We start from the raw sequence: 15304 nt of genomic DNA, 5'->3' as shown, positions 1-15304 counted from the left end.
CAGTTAGAATTATCATCTGAAATAAACTTGACTAATCGAGGATTTGCTAAAGATGTTTGTTCCCAATCTGCACCACGTCTGCTGGATACTCACAGGTCAACATTAGCACTGGGTAAGGTTGGAGATCACACTAATTCTGGGCTAAAAAGGTGTTACCAAGAAGCATGAAGTTCTATGATTCCACAATCATATTCTTGTATTAATTTATAGGTGTAATAGCTATACCAAATGCACTGTAGTTCTCCTCTTTGCCATACAAACTGGTGACAAAAGCCCATTATCTTTTCAGTGCTTCAGCCCTGATATCAAACTGCTCTGGGTTATGTATGGTCCTCATCTGATAATTATACATGTAGGATGGCCGCTACGACTGAGATTCATTGTTTGTTGTTGTTTTTTTATTGTCCTAATCCTATTTCTTTTCATTTCAGGAAGTTGGTGCCATCTTGGGGGACCCCTCCCTATTCGCTGATGCGAACATAGCACAGACAATATCACATACAACAGATTGGGACAAGCTTACTGAAATGAAAAGAAATAGGATTAGGACGATACTTCATGGGACTATCCTGAAAGAATATCTAAGAAATAACATGGCACCAAAGGTTTTACTGGTCACTAACGCACCACGGATCTTCCTAGAGGACCTGGTGTTTAGAAAAGATTGGGCCCAGATCGCATGGCACTGTACACGCGACTGGATTGTGTTGATCATCAAAATAGCATTGAGAATTTCTGAGACCATGCTGGTTGAAATACAACTTACAGAAAGCCATATTAAAACCACCCTCACTGGCTATAAGAAAAAATCTAGATGAACTCAACAAAGAGATCAATGAATATAAAGACAACCTAACCCAACAGAAGGTTCAGAAATTTCAGAAGGACCCTAAACGTTTTATATACAGTAAGACCTATCCTTACTCGGATCCAGAATTCACACCCCCTGTGAGGACAGATAGAGATTCAGACGTGTCCAGCAATGATTCCTCAGCCAGCAGTGGTTCCAGCACAGGGAGTGGAAGGTCCAGACAAAGAGGAAAGAACAGACCCCAAAACACGTGGCCCACATACAACGCACAGATGATGGGGTGGTTTCAAGGCCCCTTTAATCTACAACACCATTACCCAATGTATGCATGGCAACCCCCATTCCCACAACCCTTATTCCCACAAAACATATTCAGGCCACCTTTTTTTTTAGGCAGGGGCAGAAGGGGAAGGGGCAGAAGAAAGGGAACAAGCCAGGTGCATTGGGAGGAGGAGAACCCAGTGGGCAGCAACACACGGAGCAAAACAAGGGAGCCTCAAGCGGGGACAAGCAGCAGCAGGGCTTAGTCACCAACCTAGCCTCCAGACCCCTTTCATTGACAGAAAAAAAAACCTTTAACAAAGGACTGGGTTTTGTCCCAACGTCTAAATTAGACAAATGTAATCTTCATTGCGAGTTATCTGGTTTCTTTCGAAAACTGAAGCTCAAAGCTTTCTTCAAGAAACAAGGCGACAGATCATCAAATGAAGATCAAAGCGAAATGGGCTGACGTCTAAAATTGACATTCACACCCCCTCGACACACCACCCCCATGGAGGTACTAACATTCGAACAAGCCGTCTTCAATGACATTGAAAAATTGGAAACTAAACAACCCTTCTACAACTTGAGTAAGGAAGAACATCTCGCCATGGAAGATCTGAAGAGGTGTGACGACATAGTCATAAAACAAGCAGGCAAAGGGGGAGGAGTTGTTGTGCAGGACAAAATGGCCTACCAAACGGAATGCCGGCGACTACTATCCGATGAGAGGAATTATCTTTCTTTGACATCTAACCCAACTGTGGAGTTAAGACAAGAAATCAGATCCCTGGTTTACTACTCTGAATCCAGGGGGCATATATCTAAACATGAGGCAGATTTTCTAACAAACAGTGATGGCAAGGTTCCTTACTTTTACACGCTGCCAAAGTTGCATAAGAACAAAAAATCCTCCACCTGGCAGACCCATTGTCTCCGGAATAGGGTCTCTTTTGGAACCCATGTCACGTTTTTGTGACTTTTTTCTAAAAACTTTGGTACAGAGCACTGAGACTTACATGCAAAACACCAAAAGTTTTCTCAACCTTTTGAAGGATATCACAGTAGATGAGAAAATGATCCTGGTAAGCTTTGACATGGAAAGTCTCTAACCAGCATTCCTCAGGATGACCACCCTTGAAGTGCTTAAAAAAGCACTGGATGAGGCAGACTGGACATACAGTCCATCTAAACAATTCATTCTCAAGTGTGCCAGATTGGCCTTGAAGAAGAATTACTTTGAATTTGAGGGAGATCTGTACCTCCAAATTGGGGGTACTTCGATGGGGAGCACCTTCGCCTCCAGTGTGGCCGGGATCTACGTCTTTGAATTTGAAAATAAATTTATACTGAATGATCTTAACCCTTCCTCTTCACATATCATGTTCTGGAAGAGTTATATCGATGACGTCCTTGTCATTTGGCAAGGACCTAACAATGTTCTAACAGATTTCATCTCATGCATTAATACCTGCGATTGAAACTTACTAGGGACCCCAATAGCATGGTGTTCCTCGACGTTGTGATTACCAAAGAGAACGGAGGCCTGGAAACAAGGACCCACCACAAACCTACTACCAAAAACAATTTGCTCAGATACGAGAGCTTCCATCCAAGGGCATTGAGGGAGAATTTGCCCTATGGTCAATACCTTAGGTTGTGCCTCAATTGCAGCAAAACCACAGACTATCGCACCCAAGAAGTGGACCTCACGAAGAAACTGACAGATAGAGGGTACCCTGAGAAAATGCTGAACAAATGCCAGAAAATAGCTCACAACCAACAGAGGGAAGAGCTGTTAGAAAACTAGAGAACCACAGAGGAGGAAGTGCCTCTTACGTGTGTCACTACTTACAGCACGGCTTCAAACCAAGTGACACGCTCCATTAATAAACATTGGGGCATCCTTAGCACAGGCAACCTGCACAGGGAGAAAACGCTATTCTCTTTAAAAAAAGCAAGGAGTTTGAAAGATTCTCTGGTGAGCAAACGCTCAAGGAAGAAGGAACAGGACAACACACACACTGTTCTGAATGCATGGGACCTACCTAACATTGTGGGTCATTTCCTGTGTAGAAATTGTAGCGTGTGTCACCTCACCAGTACAACAAAAATGGTTACACTAGAACCTGGAAAAGTATGGACACAATGTGCACACACAAATTGCAACAGCGTAAACGTAGTTTATTTGATAACATGCCCGTGTGGCCTCCAATATGTAGGCACGACCAGCAAAAAAATAAAACAAAGAATCTGTGAACATCGCAGCACCATCAGGTGCAAAAAAGTGACAACAAGGCTGACAGAACACTTTCTTCAAGTGAACCATACGACCAATGATATGAGGTGGACAATAATTGAGCAAATCAAAGCTGGAAAAAAGATCCAACAATGCTTATTTGAGAAAAAGCAGCATTGGATATATAGACTGTCCACACACAAAAATGAGTTAAACGAGACCATCCCATGGAACTCAGTACAACAAAGATAACGTCCGGTAAAATTGCTTGACATCACACCAACCACTAGAGCCTCAGTAGGGTCACTGATAATAGTTAATGACTCCACTCAGTACAACAAAGTAACGTCCTGCAGAATCGCTTGACCATCTTACCAACCACTAGAGCCTCAGTAGGGTCAGTGATGCGAGGCACAAATAGTAAATGACTCCACCCAAAATCCCTTGATTAATAGCCTCCATGAAGGTGTGTGCTTGTAAGCGATGTATTGATCTAACAACAGGGAGTTGACCTTGATGCACATCCCTCAGTTGCACTGAATTCTTTGTCCACACATACCACATTAGATCAGGCACATAACATCATAACCTGATTTCATAGACCACCTTTACTAATCATGGTACCGTCCCCATCCGCGATAGTGCCATCCTGGCCTATCGCGAGTGGTCCATTTAATTATAAGACATAACGATCCATTCTTGTCCATCAAGTTCTTATCATTATGGTAACACTACTATCGATGATATTGTCAGCTATGCCTGCCGCTAAGGGTAGGACTTGTTAAAAATGACCTGTCTTCACTCCGCTTTCCTCGTTCTGCCCAGCAACAATATTAATGATATTTATTGCCCCATTGCATACTATATAATTCACATAATGTTATTTACACTATTTAGAGCATTTACTCGCTCTTTCCAGCAAAAATACCAATGGTATTTATTGACCCATTGTAAAATCTGCATGATGTTATTTACACTATTTGGCGCATTTCCCACGATCGCTCTATCAGACCGCTCTATCCAGCATTTGGCCACGCCCCCAACTGACGTAGTCACGCGTAGACATGATCACGTGATCACATCACACGTGATGTACCCGGAAGGACACTTGAAGCAGTCGGGGTTAAATACCGATGATGTTCGCATACGGAGATCCTCGGGTCGCCGTGAAGGGTTCACAAAATAGGCATACAAGCGGGCGGCATGGTTTGATGGAGTAAGTAGACCGATTGACATGCGGGTGGGCTCCGCAGCTCAACAAACCATTTGCAAGGTATGTGCTGTGCGAGCACTGCAATTTCACGTCTTGTTTACCACCATAGAGTGTGACTAGAGCCAGCACCATACCCCGGCTACCATGAGGCACGACTGAATCCAGTCTCTAGTAAGCCCGATATCTCCCTCTTTTGTCTGGCAGTTTTTTAAGCACATTCTAGGAATTGAGCGACAGGACACCCACCGTTAACAATGTTGTGTGTGGGTTGAAATACCGAAATGGGGTGATTGCCCGCCCCGGGTTAATGATGGATGGCAGACACCATTTATCTTTGTCTCACATACATATGGTACGCCGTGCATGGAATGCTTGAAACACAGTGCGTACCATGTTTATCTAAACGACTCAACCATGAGCCATGCATGAGAGGATCACACCAAATGACCCAAAGTCAAGGTACACGTAAATGATTTGAATTACGTCTGATTGTTTATTTCTCTTTCAGTTTATTCCCTTTCAGCAACTGATGAGAGGTCGCCATACTGTGAGTAAACGGTGTGGTATTTGATTGACCCAGGGCTGGGTACACCTTAGCGCGTGTATACCACTCGGGTCACATATTTAGTTCCTGAAGAAAACCTGGTAATATCACCAATAGGTTGAAACATGTAGACCACAATCCCTTTTTATCACCACAAATATTCCAGAGTTCAATCTAATCTAGCTGAGTTCGGTATCTTACATTGCTTTTAATATTGTCTTGTTGCTCCATATTAAAGTATTTTAGGGAGGTAAATTAAGGCAATTTTTAATTCACTCTTTTTCACTCACCTGCACCCCTGTTGCAATTAAAACCTGCTCCACTGTAATCAGGTGTTGAAGCAACTCGGATAGCATTCAACTATTCGGGTGGGACCCCAATGATGAAGCATGTCACCAACAAAGGGGTCAATTAGGATGGCAGACGGATCGCCACCGCCATGCAGGCGGTGGCGATCCGTCCGCCATCCTTGCCCGTCCACACCTATTTCCCCCCACCATATTACAATGGCGGGGGGACCGTGGCGTACGGGAAGACCGTCCGCCGCTTTTCCACCGCGGTCGCCTTGCGACCACGGCGGAAATGCTCTAATATGGTGGCGGTCTCTATCAGACACCGCCAGCCATATTAGGATGTGCCGGGGGCTATGCCTTTCCGTGACGGCAATGCCGCTGAGAAAAGGCATACGGTTCCTGCTTTGGGGGCCCGTTGCGGGCCCGCAGGTTGAAGGGGGGGTGGGGGGGTGCACATGGGGGGTACCTATGGTACCCCCCTGCAGTTGCATGCACAATGCGGCAGGCACCGCGCGGTGCCTGCCGCTTTGTGCATGCAAATGCACAGCATGCACTTTTAACTTTGCAGCGGGTGCTGCTTAAAGCTTAAAGCAGCACCCGCCGCAATGTTAAATATACGGGATGTGACCACCAGGGTGGCGGTCACATCCTAATTGCAATGGAGGGAACGCCGCTGCCCCTGCGGATGGTCCCTCCACCTCGGGGTGGCGGACGGATGCAGGTCCGTCCGACATCGTAATCAACCCCTAGGTTGGTGAGTGAGGGGTCTTTTTAAAAAAGGAAAACTTTTCTCCTTTTTCCTTTTGCGTGTCTTCCTATATAACATGTGGACATCACATCTTATGTCTTCAGGTAGACTCCTTCTTTTGTTTGATACGATTACTTAAGGGGACTAGGAGTATTCCCTTTGCCATATATAAAACCCTTTCTCTCTTTTTTGTTAAGTCACAGTATATTTTTGTTCAATTTGTTAGTTTTTCACAAAATGGGGTTCGTTCATTTTACACATGATTGCTTCTTTGTACTTTATTTTCTTTCAATTTTCATTCAAAATGATTACATGCAAGGATTGCTTGTGTCTTCATGTGATGGTATATATTACTTCTGCTTGCGCAGTATTGATTGGCTAGGATTGAAAGCAAAACATTGAGTAATGGAATTTACAAAAACATGCTATGAAGCACGTGCACACTAACTATGATCATCTAACATGTGAATAACTTAGGATGCACTTCACTCACTGTAACACAGTACAAGGTGGTGATTATTTGCTGTAGAATGTTGTTTGGATCACTACACAATGTGTATATATGGAGTAGTCTTGATTCAGTCACTACCCATGATCAAGGCCTGTTCAGCTAAGCCACGTAGGGTGTTGTTTCCTTGTTAACAAATTTGGATTGTGAACTGGCTGTTCTGGAGTGAGCAACAGAGAGCCTCATTTATGAGGCTGTGCGTCACTTTTACGCCGCTGGTGCGTCACTTTTTGTGACGCACCAGTGGTGAAAAAAATGCGCCTTGTTGCGCCATATTTACAAAGTGACGCATCTAGGTAGATGCGTCACTTTGTAAATTCCTGCGCCACATTATACCTGCGCCAGGTATATTGTATGCAAGGGGGGCATATTGACGCAAGAAAGGGTCGTAGAAGTGACGCAGTGAAATCTATGAGATTTCACGCGCGCCACTTCTAGGACACAAATGCGTCAATTTCTTACGCCTGCCTCACAGCAGGTGTAAGACTGACGCAGGCCCTTTCACATGGGGCTTGCCCCATGTGAAAGGATACATGGCTGGAGTTGCGTCACTTTTGTGACACACTCCAGCAATGCGTCACTTTTGTACCTACAGATACGTCCGAAATACTGACGTATCTGTAACTCCTTGCGACAAGATGCGTCATACTGTAAATATGACGCATCATTGGTGTCACAAGGTGGGCGCACTGAGAAGTGACGCATTGCTGCTTTCTCGCAGCGATGCGTCACTTCTCATAAATGAGGCCCAGAGTTCCCTCCCCACCACCAGCATGGTCTGCCGGACCGATTTAGAATTGGTTGAACCGTATATTTGATGACAGCCAAGACTACTCACTCTATGTCGTGGTTTAAGACTCCGATGGATTAAGGGCCATCAAAGGATTGGCTGTATAGCCGCTCACCTAATTTAAATGGGTTTTTCAATGCCCGTCACTACCAGGGATAAAATGGCGGTAAAGGGCATTGAAAAGTGCTCAATGCCCCCCTCACAATTGGAGATTGTAGACAATTAAGTGCCGGTGCCGAGCACCAGAAACAACCAGCTCAAATTAAGCACTGTGATCAATAACATTTCAATCTCCTCACCACCCACCTCTACAATATCTTTAGTCTTGTTGCCCCTCTTACCCTCTGCATGAAAGAACTAAGGCTCTCTTACTTCGCTCACTTTCCTTTCCCCTTCCGTGCTGCAGAGACACTTAAATAATGTATTTTCCTCTGATATACACCTAACTATTGTTGTGGCAGTATGTTCGAAAACGAGGCAGTATCTGTGAGGCCTGATCAAATAACATGACTCCCAGCTATGGTGCTCCCCGGCTTGGCTTCTTCCACCAGGGGGTAGTGTGATGGCACTGCCCCCCTTCTTCTCCCCTTGCTCAGACATCGGGCCCGAAGTTGGGGATCCCGCGGCCCCTAGATCTTCACAGGGAGCGCAATGGTGCTACCCGGCTTCATTTTTGGCAGGGACCGAAGTTGGGGGTCCCGGGCCCCAGAGATCACTTTGAGGGGAGCGCGATGGCGCTCCCCCTCCTCCTATGTCTTCAGGGGCCAGGGAGGGCTCCTGGCACCTCTCCTGGGCAATTTCACATGGAGCGTGACGGCGCTCCCTGACTTTACTTCCTCTGGGGGCCGCCCCGGGACCTGACTAGGGGTGGGTGGAAGTTGCCTAAGGGACTTACGCAGAGAGGCACGGAGATTGAAACAATCTCCGTGCCTCTCCACATAGTTCCATTACAAGACGCCCGCCCACCGCCCGCCTCCCGCCCGCCTCCTGCCTGCCTCCTGTCCGCAGTATTAAATTACATTAAAAAGCCTAAAATAACATTTAAATAAAACGTATCTTATCGCCTGCGCATTCGTGTCCATCGCGCCTTCTTCTGGGAACTGGGAGGGCGGGAGGCGGGCGGCCAACTTCCGTTACGCCCCCAAGAGTGCGGAGATTTGCCTTGTTTCTTTGCCTACATTGCGAAAGGCGGAAGGGGCAAATCTCCGCACATTCCGTGGGCGGAACAAATATGTCCGCCCACCCCTAGACCAGACCCTCCTCTGGGGTCTATTCAAGACTGGCGGCAGAGCCCCACTAGCTTTGTCGTCAGTCAGACCAGAGGTCAAAGGTCACCAACCTTCTGGGGGGCACATCTCAGCCCCCAGGGGACCGATCTGCACCATTTTGGTCTCTTCTCGCTCCTGATAGCCAGCCCTGCCCATCTGGAGCACTTTTCGCAGCCCTCCTTACCTTCAAGAACGTGAACACAGCAGGGAGCTGTCTTCACTGGCTCCCTGCGCCAGCCTTTCACTTGGCTCTCCTCCTGGTTCTCTCTTCTCCTTGCGCAGAGGCCCAGGCTTCTTCTGGGGTCAGCCCCTGGGACCTGACCCACCTCGGGGATCCATTCAAGACCGGCAGCAGAGCCCCACTTGCTTCATCATCAGTCAGACCAGAGGTCAAAGGTCACCTACCTTCTGGGGGGGCATATCTCAGCCCCCAGGGGACCAATCTACACCATTTTGTCCTTTTCTCGCTCCTGATAGCCAGCCCTACCCATCTGGAGCACTTTTCACAGCCCTCCTTACCTTCAAGAGGGTGAACTCTACAGGGAGTTGTCTTCAATGGCACCCTGCGCAAGCCTTTCACTTGACTCTCCTCCTGGTCCTCTCTTCTCCTTGCGCAGAGGCCCAGGCTTATTCTCACTGGTCCTGGACTCCCCCTCAGGCGCAATCCAGGGTCCTGGGACAGTCAGGGGGTTCCTCCTTCCAACTGCCCATGGCACCAGGCTCAAGCACCAGTGTTCCTCAGCAGACCATACCCCAGACAGAGCTCCTCTTCCTGTGCATTCCTTTTAAAAGAATTTGGAGGGTTGTGGCAGGAAGGCTCTTCTGTCCTATCCTGCAGCGACACATCACCTCTCTGCCCCTGCTCCCTCCTTCTTGCCCAGGCCTCTGGGATAGTTTAAAAGGGCATCGTCCAGGGGTCTCATGCCGCATGGTCTCTGAAAAGCCCCCTTGCTGCCTTTTTGGTCCCGAGGAGACCCAGTACCTAGCACCGGGTGACAGCTGCTGATGTATAACCGGCAGCTCCTTCCCCTCTCTCCCTCCTGGAGAGGAGACCTTCACCCTTGGAATGCTTGCAGTGAAGGGCTAGGCCTCTGATGCCACAGCTTGGGGAGGAAGGTAATTAATCCAGCCTGGCAGGGTCGCACCCAGCCAGGCTCTGGTTATGAGCTGAGTCAGAGGAATATGACATTTCTGGATGGCCCATAAGCAGTACAGATATGGCTTTGGACTCAGCAGAATCCTTCTTTTTACACAACTTACAGTGTACTTTGGTGCATGTCTGGAATTTGTAGGCCCTAGGGAAGTGAAACTACCCCATGTGGTCCCCATATTCATAGGAAAGTATTGGAGCGTTCCAACAGTGAAAACAGTAAAGCACACTGACTTTCCCTTACATGTGTCTTCCATGGTATAAAGCCTATTCCATGTCACCACCCTACTCTGCATAATTCCTGCCCCACCATTTTATCTGTACCTGCTCCTGGGCTGCGCATGACAGGAATCTCCCCCTCGCAGCCCCTATACATGTGCACATGCATTTACACACATGTCTGCATGTAACTAGTCCAGTTCACCTTACTCCGGCTGCTGCGCAGCAGCCTTCTGTCACAAGGGAGACACCGGTATAATCCACATGCAGTCTCTTTCATCATGAGTTCACTTGGGTGAGTCCCAGCTTATGAGGCTCTCTCGTTCAAAAAGCGAAAAATCCGGGCGGCTCAGATGGTGAGAACCACCTTCTAACACAGTACACTCTCTCGAGATGGCCATATATTATGACTTCCATAAAATATCCCTTTGAACCTATTGCTATCCTCACTTCTTCTTTACCAGCTGCACTGATAGTCTACTTCTGTACTGGTGGATTCTTTCTCCTTGCTGCCATTATCTTCCCTAATAATTTCTGCCATGGCAAAGAGGGTTTAATCTTCTTGGCATCCAGATAAAAATGTACTTAGATGTTGGTCCTTTAGCCAAAGCTGATCACGAAGCATGAATTCGTCTCTTATCTTTTCCACTACGATTGTTCCAAATATGCACTTATCAGCTATCTTTCTTAGAGAATAACATACTCTTTTACGCTCTCCTGCTCCTGCTACGTTTGGTCATGAACCCTGAATTGATGTCTCTCCAAAACCACCCACACTTTGGACAGATCATTTTTGTCCAGTTTCAGAGGCCCAAATTTCATATCCATATAAACTAGTTGCCTAGTTGGATTCAAGAGCATGTGAGTTTTCAAACACTTACTGCCCTTCCACTCCCAGGCAGTGCCAAGTAGAGAGGTCTTTGTTTGTGCCAGAAGACCAGTCCTACAAACTCTGGTGTAATGCGAGAAAATCTTTTTACACCTTATTCAGTTGATGTCCGGTTCCTTAGGTGCCTTCAATGAAAAAAGGTGGTGCTGTTACATTCTACAACATTGATTTAAAATGTCACACAGTATGTTGAATGCTAGTTCAGTCTACTCCCTGCACAACACACACCTCCACAAAAATATGCTTTCACTCACATGCTATACTCACTGGCAGGTACCCACTTCCACCAACTCCCCTACTTGACACCACACCAGTGCGTGAGATAAGCACCATGCACTCCACAGACCCTTCAATAGTCTATGATGCCAGAGTTCCAAGAAAGTGTCACCAGTATCTGTTTTTATACTTGATGACTAGTAGTTATACACCCTACAACAGCCCTGGAAAAGTTCTAATTCTGAATCTTGAACAAATAGTTCCTGTGTTAAACACTCATTAACAGTACCTACCTGCTACTCCCAAAGGTAATCCTACAGAGGAAAATATGTTGCTCTATCTCACCAGTGCAACACTTAATAGTAAATCCCACTCTTTCGACGAGAAAGGTAAATTTGCTGGAATTTGTAGATTTGTCCTTAATTGCAGTTAGGCTCTGGTGCCCACAGAATTAAGAAAGCAGAGCTCTGAGCTTACCATTCCACCCTGATGCGCACTGAACTCTAAAGGTGGTGTGCAAACCTCAGATTGTTAGTGCAACCTTCAAGATCCCAGGCACGTTTTCTGAGGTGACGTGATACGTTGGTCAACGTTTGTTAGTGTGCATCGCTTTGAAGCATTGGTGTGCTCTCTGTTGTCATGTGATACATTGGTTACCACATGGCCGTGGTGCACTCACAGCTGTGACGCAGGGGCATGTTAAAACACATGTTGAAGACCCTCCAGCGCTCACTATCAAGCCTCTGCCATTACTGACTCACATGGTCAAGATCCTGAATTCCAGGCTGCCTCCACCTCCTCACCAGAAAATTAAAAGTACTGTCCATCCCCCAAGGCAGGCACATTTTAATAAGTAGGCCTGGGTGAATGTTTTGTGACACCGGCTTAATCTCTGCCATAATTTCTGGCGTTTCCCAATACACTTATCATGCACAAATTCCAAAAATTACACCATTATACCATATTGACAAATTTCAAAATCTTTAGGGTAAAAATCCTATGGCCGGAGTATGAGATCATCGTGAGTGAATAGAACACCAGTGGCTCTTGTTTGCAGCACTTGTGTGTTTTTAGCGCCTTTTTTTTTTAGTGTTGAATACATTCTTGCATACAAAATGCAGTGCTAACTACCAGATTTGAATTTTGTGTAATTTCACATAATGTCACCTTGTTAAAACCGTCAGTCTTGGGTGAACTTAGTCCCAACTTTTTGCCTTCCACCTCTATTTTTCCTGACCTCGTTTTTGCTGGCCTTAAGACTCTGAGCACTTTAGCACTTCTGAGCACTGCTAACCCATGCTAAAGAGCATGTGCTCTCTCCTCTAAACATGGTACTTTTGGCTTGTACCCAGTTGGCATATTTAATTTACTTATAAGTCCCTAGTAAATTGGTACTATATGTACCCAGGGCCTGTAAATTAAATGCTACCAGTGGGCCTGCAGCACTGATTGTGCCACTCACTTAAGAAGCCCTTTAAACATGTCTCAGGCCTGCCATTGCAAAGCCCATGTATTCAGTTTAAACTGCCATTTTACCTGGTAAAATAAACATATTGCCAGACCCAAACGTTCCTTTTTAAGTCACCCATACGGTAGGCCCTGAACAACCCAGAGGGCAGGGTACAATGTATTTAAAAAGTAGGACATGTACTTTTATGTTTTACATGTCCTGGTAGTGAAAAACTCTCAAATTCCTTTTTTACAACAGCCAGGCTATCTCACCCATAGGATAACATTAGAGTTGCTTTATTGCCTTTTATAAGTGTAATTTCCAAATGGGAATTGATCGCCAGTTCAAATTTGGTGTCTCTGGAATCACAATTTAAAAATCGGAACTTGTGGTGAAGTCACATTTTAAATTGCAATTCTGAAAATGGCACTTTTATAAAGTTGCCATTTTCTTGCTTTAGCCATTTGGGGCCTGCGGTCTGTGTCTGGTTACATGACTGGGTGTAGTTGGAAGTTGTTCTTTGTGTATTCTTCCTAGACAACCACATACAGTGGGAGCTTAGGTGTGACTGGATGAGCCATCACTGGGGAGGAGCTGGGCCCAACATCAATTATCCATGAATAGGCGTTGTCATGTCTCCACACAAAGGACTACCTACCTCCTGTAGTTAGTCTGGAGACAGAGCAGGGAACGCAGGATACCTGGGTACTACAAAGGGAAGCCTCCACCACCCCTTCTTCGGAGGCGCAACTGGGTATAAATACTGGACCTCAACCACCATCACTTCGGTACACTTGTGGACCTGTGGATAATCTACCAGGAAGAAGAACTGCTGTGCTGCTGAAGTACGGCCACTTTGCTGGACTCATGCTTTGCTGTGCTGACCTTGAGCCCTCTTGCCTGGGTGAGAAGGACTGGACCGGTATCTCTTGAACTCAGAGTGACTCCATGGGCTAGTTGGCTGGTCTCCTCATCTGCAGCCTCTAGGACATAACAGCCTTCCAAAAACCTTGCCTCTGCACCTGGACTCAGCCATCTCTAAATCTACCCTGCTAAGTGGTGCCACTCCAGTCCTGTGTCCTTGGAAATGAGCTTAAAGTGCTTTGCCAGCTTCTGTTGATAGAGTGGAACTGACACATCTTCTCTGCTGTGCATCACAACCCTGTGCAGAACTGATGCATCTACGCTGCCGCAGTGATTGGACCAAAGACTTGCTTCGCCACCACAACCCGCATTGCCTTTGGAACTGCAGGCGCACAACACATTCTCAGTGCAAGCCCTCGCATCTCTCGTTGACAGCAGTCTTGATGCCGGACTCAGCATTGCAGCTCTTCGGAAACCGATGCATTGCCCCGACTGCGTGTTGCAACCCCAATGCCGAACTACACTTCCCAAGCCCCGTTGACAGGGTGCTCTACGTTGATGCGACAGGAGCCTGCAATGCAGCCTCACCGCATCTAGGAACCGAGGTATCACTTCAGCTGTGTGATGCATCTTCGACACGGATCCTCACAGCGCTCCACAACCAGGATTTAAAGTACTTTGCTCAGCAGGCCTAACTGGGTCCCTGTAGCTGGCCCGTACTCCATTGAGGTAGGCATGAACTTGATACTATGTCCCGGTCCCGCACGAACAGATATCCATAGTTGGATCTTTGGGCTTTTTGGTGCTATTTTAACTGAAATATAAAAAGTTGGATAGCTCTGGTTCTACCAATTGGATTTTTGTCATTTTGGTCTTGTTTTATTACAAATCTGTCTATTTTTCTTAGACTGTTGTGGGCTCCTTTTTTGTGTGTTTTCCCTCTGTTACTGTTTGAAGTGTCGCACAAATACTTTTCACATTGCCTCAAAACTAAGCCTGACTGCTCTGTGCCAAGCTACCAGAGGGTTGAGCACAGGTTACTTTGGAGTTTGCGTGTGTCTTATCCTGACAGGGATTGTGGTTGCTGCTTGACCAGGGCTCACACCTCAGTCAACCAACAACACAGCTTCTTACCCACCTCACTTTTGGAAATGTTGCATATTTTCCACACCCCTATTGATAAGCTGCTTGCTCTTGCAACCAGTTCAATATACTGAGGCATCACAGGCAGACAGATGACACCACCCACAGCCATAGGTCTTGTTCATGCTGCAGAACTGCAAGGACAGATCCCCTATTCGTACTCAAAAGCATGCAACATGGGATCGGGTAGAGTAGGGTTTCAAAGTTTAGTAACTTACTATATGCACAGGAGCAGGGAAGGCATCACTGAGGAGCTAGGTTACTGATCTCGACTGACTCTACATTTGTGGGCATACATTATATATCCTAAAGCAATGGCGACACTGCAGAACCAATTACAACTGAGCAAAAGAGTTGTTATTAATGTGTTTGTAAGTTGCCGAAATGTGTCTTTCTTCATTGCTGATTGCAGGTCAAGAGTGAATCGACATACAATAGCTTGCATTGTGTCCCAAGCAAGACCTGGATGAGCCTTCACACAGCTTCATGTACTCATGTTTCTTGAAAGCCATAACTAGTCTCTGTGTAGGATGAACACATTTTGGCTGTACCATCCTTTTAAAATAGCAGATTGTCAGTCTGGTGGTAGTCCAGGAAGCAGATACCATAGGTATAGGCTTTCATGTTTTCATTTTCTATTTTTGGTAAATTCTGGTGTTTTTTTTCTCAGGGATTTCAATACCTTTAAAAAACAATGG

General features: G+C 46.2%; 1 protein-coding gene across 1 annotated transcript in view; it reads right to left on the bottom strand.

The window, feature by feature from the left end:
- Positions 1-15304, bottom strand: part of LOC144827102 (uncharacterized) — a 466306-nt gene that overhangs the window by 427161 nt on the left and 23841 nt on the right. The gene's annotated exons all lie outside the window — the stretch shown is intronic.

This window comes from Lissotriton helveticus, chromosome 4_1, assembly GCF_964261635.1.
Source record: "Lissotriton helveticus chromosome 4_1, aLisHel1.1, whole genome shotgun sequence".
Lineage (NCBI taxonomy): Eukaryota > Metazoa > Chordata > Amphibia > Caudata > Salamandridae > Lissotriton > Lissotriton helveticus.
This window is presented reverse-complemented; position numbering and strand designations above follow the sequence as displayed.